Raw genomic sequence first — 6,666 nt, forward strand, 5'->3', positions numbered from 1 at the left:
CGCAAAGAGATGTCCATGGCGGAGAGAGAAGAGTGAGAAGGCTATTTTATATAAAAAAAATATTATTTGTTTATAAGAAAACACAATATTATTAAAGAGTGTACATATATGATACAAAAATAGTCTAATTCAACCTCATAACAGAAGACATTATTCTCTCTACAATATAATATATGTCATATTTTTAAGAAAAATTTATCTCGAAAATTTGATACTTTTAGTTTTAATAAAAAATTTTAATGAATTTTTTCAATTATACTATTTAATAATATTATGTACATTATTTTTAAGTTATTATTTTCCAGTTTATATTTAAAATACATTAATTATAAATCAAATTACTTTCTTTTTTTCATTTATCAACTATTTTTTTCAAGATTGATAAGCTGTTTCTAATATATTACATACAAGTAAAAAAATAATACGTGCGCATGCAAGACGAAGCGTTTAGAGATTTGATTGAATATTGAAGCATGGTTTCAAGATTTTGATTACTTCATCTATGGATTTGAATCTAGGATCTTAATTAATTTATTTTTATAAATAAAATATATTTTGAAATAGAAGAATGAATTGGAATGAAAGAATGATTGATGGTGGAAGCTGACGATCTGGACTTGATGATGTTGGACCTAAGCAACAACACCATGTGATTCCGCACGTGCCGAGCCGAATTTCACGCGTGGGGTCCAATCCAATGAACAGAAATCATCAACGGTAGGATTTGCTGACTCAGACTCTGAATTACGATGATGCGTGACACAACCGATCAAATCCCGTGACATGAGCGAACAACTGTCGGATTCGAGGATTACTAGGACACGCGTACGCAAAACAAGCACTTTGTCATCAAATTTGATCCCTTAATGCAACAACATCTTACGGTTATTTGAGACAGAATATTAAATTAAAATTTAGTAAAGAAAGCTAACACTAATCCAAAAAATAATCATTAAATAAAATTAATCATCTCAATTTAGAGTAAATACATTTTTAACAGTAATAGTCTTCATGAAAACTTGTTCCTTTGTAAATAATTATTTTGCGGAAATAAAAGAATGATAATGAAATAAATTTATTCGTTTTTAAGTCTAGTTTCTTAGAAAAAATACTTTTTATTTTTCTTTTTAAAATTTCATAGTATTAACTGTTTTCTTTTGTCAAAATTATTCTTAACTATTTATTTGAGAGAAAAAAAATATATATATATTCAATTGAAAATTAAATAGGGATATTTGCACATATAGGTCTCAGTAGTTGGGTTAAGACGTTGGTAGAATTTTATCAGGGACGTTTTTGGAGATTCTATATGAATCTAAAAAATTGATCTTCAAATAGAAAATATAATTTTAAAAATTATAAATTATTTTAAAATATTATATTTTTATCGAATAAAATATAAAAAATTTAAACTATTTTATTTAAATTTTGATGAATAAGTAAATTGTAAATAACACCATCAAACTAATACTAATCTTATTTCTATTAAAAAAAGAGTCATCATTTTAACACTTTGTGAAGCAAATTCATCAATCAAGTCTCTATATTTATTGTCTCCAAAAGATCATTATCAATTGCTATCAATTTTAATTTATGGTAGACCGCAAGTAAGACTTCAATAACTTCAATTTAAAAAAAATTATTTTTGCATAAGCAACTATCACGGGAATAGTCAACAAAATTTTATATGCAATAATTGTATTAGGAAAATAATTTAAGCCTTCCTAAAAACAATTCATCAATAGTAGCAGAGTTTAAAGAAATATTAATATATCTTATTATCAAATATATTTGCTCTTGGTGACTAACATCAAGAGTACAATCAAGTATTATTGAAAAATACTTTGTTTGTTTGATTTTTCTAACGATTTCATTTTTAATTACAAAATCAAGCAAAACATTAACTCATTTATATGTTATGCCCAAGATAATAAAAGTGAACCTTATCATCTATAATATGTGTAACATGATCTTGGATAGTTGGGTCAAATTCAACTAACATTTAAACTAAACCCAAAAAATTTCCATTGATATGTCATATAATCTCTCATTATAACCACGAAAGGTCAAACTATGTTTAACAAGGAATTTCATTATTAAAATAATTATTTTTAAAACATTTTTTCAAAGTTCCTTTTCCTTTACGGTTAGTCGTTTTATAATAGTTTGACAATTTTTTAGCCTTTGACACAACTTATACCAAGTGGTCATATTTTTAACACGATTCATGTTTATCTCATGTTCTCTAAGTCTTTCAATAATATCTATGTCAAGCTCTTTTGAATAAACAAGTCAATCTCACACTTCTCTTTGTTTGATAAAACTCTGGTATATCAATTAACTGTAAAAGTCTATTGGAATTATCCTTATGACCCTTTACAATAGAAAAACATTTTTAAGACATTTCATAACTAAAAATCAATCATTTTAAAATCAAGAGCATCCCAATTTCTTAGGTCAAATAGTACCATCATAAATAAATAAAAAATCAGTAATGAGTTCATAAAATCTAAAACTCTAACATCAGATTAAATCATAATAGATAATGAGTTTTTAAAATCAATAAATATACCATTTCAAACATATTGAGTTCCTAAATCAGTAAATCACAAAACTTGAACATGAAGAATACCCTAGCATCAAGATTCTAACCTTTGGGCTTTGGTGTGTCACATACTCATAATGGTGGGTATGAAATGGAGATGATAGTTGAGAGAAAATAGATTTAGTCTTATAGAAGATAGTATCTATTTAGAAAATGAATATTTATTTTGAGTATAAGGTACAAATATAAAATTTTAGAGTGATCATTATACAAAATTAAGGATATAAATACAATCTATCAAAGGTGAAGTATACTATAACAAAAATTAGATGCCCTCCCTAATTGGAGGTCCTGTGCGAATGTTCTAGTCGCACAGGATTATAGTCGATCCTGGATTTTATGAAGGAGGTAAAAGATTTAGTTTATGCTACTAAAAAATCTCCATTCCCTAGCAAATTACTAATTACTATCACTTATCTATAAAGAAATAGGGGTATTTGTCTAAAGATATTATTAATGTATATGAAAATTTGACAAGGATCTTATATCGAGGAAGGAAAAAGTCTTAAAAGTGGGTGTTATACTCCCTCCGCCCCCTAATAATAGACTTTTTTGAAAAATAAAATTGTCACTGAATAATCGATCCTTTCAATTTTCAAAAAAATATTAAAAGCAATATGTCATTTGTCCTTGAAATCTTCATAATCTTTGGAGTAATTGTTTGAGAATTATCATAGACTTTCACTTTAGATTGTCACACATTTATCGTGAAGGTAACTCTTGTGTTGATAAATTAACTAATATGGGCTTTAATGAGGATGAATTATTTGATGGGATGTGATACCAAATTATATTAGGAAAGATTTTTTTTTTTAACAAACTTGATCTTTCTAACTTTTGTTTCCATTAGACTATGCCTCTAGTCTTTTCCTATTTTTGGTTGCTTTTGTTGCACTTTTTTTTTCTTTGTCATGGTTTTATCCTTTAGGATTTTTCTAATAAAGTTTTTAGCGAGACAATTGTACACATTTGACATATTTGTTTTCTTAGGTTGTTGTCTAGTCTCCAAGGTCTCTTATTTTCCTTTTTTCTATTATATTTAATTAGGGTATTTTTTTAACTTCACATGTCCGCTGTTGATTTTTGTTGAAACCTTAAAAATAAAAAGAAAAAAAAATTAAAAAAATAGACAAAAACATCTTTAAGAAGCATGAAACAAGCACACATTGACAACTTCAACGTTAATATTACTTTAGAAAAAAACTTTCAAATTTGACATATTAAGTAAATCTCCTTAGTCTTAGAATCTCTTTGGTAAAAATTAGGTGATCTCAGATAAACTATATGATAGCTGTTAAATTAATTGAAGTATTTGATAAAGTTAACATTCAATTAACTTAAAAATATAAATGACATTATTTATTAAAAATAAATTTTATATCGATTAATATTTAAAAAAAAATTAAAAATTATTGATTATATATATATATATATATATTGATTTAATTAGTTTATTTATTTTAAAATATGAATTATTCTAAAATTTAATTGATTTATAAATAATATAAAATTGTATTAAATAAATTATTAAAAAATATTATTTACAATGTTAAAGGTTAAATTGCCATAAAAATAATAAATTATAAACAATAACTTCGTAAACATTATAAACTATAAATTAAATAAGTGTTATATATATATATTTCTGTCTTTTCCTTATCAAATATAAATCTTATAAATTAGCTTATGTGTTTTGTGAAATATAATTGATATTAAGTTATACAGCGATTATTAAAAGGAGTATTGAATTCCTTGCTAAAAAAGTAGGAGTATTAAATTCCAATGTGTGAGAAGCTGTCAGACACGTGCGCGGGCCGTTTCAGGCCAAACATCAGGCTGGGCCCACTTCCCCAAACACGCCAAACTACTAAACCAACCGTGCGATAACCAAATCAAAACTCTACAACTCGGCTTCAAATCAATCAACTCGGCTCGGCGCACATGGCCCGATTCCACAACTCTTTAATTCCCCACCATTTATACCCCCTTTCCATTGCTCATTTCATGCCCTCATTCTTCATTCAACTATCTTCTTCATTTTCTTTTTCTTCCTCTCTCAACTTTGCTATCTTCATCTTATTTTTTAATAAATTAATTTTTGATGGGTTGGAAAGATTTGTCAAAAGTGAAGTGGAGGAGGAGAATGAGGAAGGAGTTAGTTAGGAGGAAGATCAAGAAATTGGAAAGGATAATTCCGGGAGGCGGCGGGTTGGAGGAGGACCGCCTTTTTGATCGGGCGGCGGAGCACATCTTGCAATTGAGGTTGCAACTAAATGCATTGGAGGCTCTTACCAAGATCTTCAACGCCTGATTATTACAAACCTTAATTACCACGGTTTATAAAGTTTGTATCATTATTTATTATATTATCATCATTATTTATATATACCTTCCTAAATCCTTTTCTAATATTTTTGAAGTGTAATTTGATATCTTCACTTTTTTTAGTATATATATACATATGAGCTTTGAAATAGAGGACTTTTTGTTTAATTGGAGTTTCCTTGGCTAATCTTGTGTTTTAATATTGTCTTTGCATCATTCATTTCTTATGCAGTATGAAGTGTCTTATTCTTTTGTAGAAAGTAATAAGCATTTTAGATGGTCATCTAATTTTGTAACTATTAAACATATAATCTCTTGTTTTTATTTATAAACAAAAATGAATTAATAGATTTAAAACTAAATAGATTTTCTTCCATTTGCTTATTTTTGTTTATAAATAAAAACAAAGTAGTAAAATTTAGATTAATTGTTTAAGCCGTCAAACATCAAACATTTCAAATGATAGGTGATTTTACGCTATTCTTCATTAGTGTATATAAATTAATAATTGTACCTTTAAAATTACATTAACAATTATATTATATATTTGAAGAATATGAACTTTTCTTCTTCTTTTATTTTTTGTGGAAGAAGAACACCGATTATTTAATTTCATGATTTCAGACTTTTTGTTGCTGTGGTATAGTCAGTATCAGTAACGGACAAATGTCCTTTACTCTCACCTTCAAAATCATTTTTTGGTGACGTGGTTGTATATTTTCTTTTATACTAGTTGTTAACTCTAAACTTTTTTTTTCTTTCAAATTCCTTTGAATATTGGAGCTAGCTCAACCACTTTTTCTCAACTTTAAGACAAATTCACCTATTACTGTCTAAAAATAATGGTTATATTTACGAAAATATTTTGTTTAAAAAACTTATTTTGACTTTTAAAATAGTTTTGATTATTTTTTTAATTGTATTCTTTAATTTAAATTATTATTCTCTATTTTAATTGCATCTATTGTAATGAGAATATATCAATAGATAAATTAATAAAATCATCATTATCTTTCTTTTATTTATCAATTTTTTAATTTTACTAAAATGATTAAATGCGATAAATATTATAAAATGAAAGAAATAGTTTACAATATTTTCAACTTAAATTTACTTTTTCACTTTCATTTTGAATTTTTAGGTTAGCTGCAGTCTATATTACACATACAGGGATTGCTCAAAGCGTTATTTATTTGTGTGTGTATATAGTTATAGTTCATCATTAAGCTTAAGATGAAGTACTAGCTATAGTCAACAAAAAAGAAGCAATGGTCAATAAAAAATAGAAGAGTTTAATTAATAATTAACACATGGGTATGGAGAATTCGCCATGTTGATCACAGAGGCAAAGCTAAAATGATAAGGAAAGAAGGGAGAAGGATCACAGCATTAATTTTGACCAATTAAGACAGTCTTAATTTAACTGCTGACCAGTCAACAAACAATATGATCAATTAAATACATAAATATTATGAATAGTGATTAACGTGGTTTAATTTTTTTTTTAATGTAATAAAAGAATAATTGCATTACTCAAATTAGTATTATTGTTTTTCCTTTTTAAAATATTAGTAGAGACGATAAATTTTAATATAATTATTAACTCACACATATGTGAAGTTTTGGGTTCAAACTTGAAACAAGATGTCTCACATAACAATATCAATATTTGTTAGGACTTAACGACATTATTGTTTTTCCTTTAATTGTGTATCTATTGTATCTTAATTATATAT

General features: G+C 26.2%; 1 long non-coding RNA gene and 1 pseudogene across 1 annotated transcript; one reads left to right on the plus strand and one right to left on the minus strand.

Moving 5' to 3' along the window:
- The window catches only part of LOC101494586 (uncharacterized), a 2,345-nt pseudogene extending 1,560 nt beyond the window's left edge, over positions 1-785 (minus strand).
- Positions 786-4,537: 3,752 nt separating this feature from the next.
- On the plus strand, positions 4,538-6,541 carry LOC140919149 (uncharacterized). Its single transcript, XR_012161731.1, has 2 exons — positions 4,538-4,949; positions 6,072-6,541. It is a non-coding gene; the product is annotated as an uncharacterized lncRNA (long non-coding RNA).
- Positions 6,542-6,666: the final 125 nt, after the last annotated feature.

The sequence above is a fragment of the Cicer arietinum genome, unplaced genomic scaffold (genome assembly GCF_000331145.2).
Source record: "Cicer arietinum cultivar CDC Frontier isolate Library 1 unplaced genomic scaffold, Cicar.CDCFrontier_v2.0 Ca_scaffold_3979_v2.0, whole genome shotgun sequence".
Lineage (NCBI taxonomy): Eukaryota > Viridiplantae > Streptophyta > Magnoliopsida > Fabales > Fabaceae > Cicer > Cicer arietinum.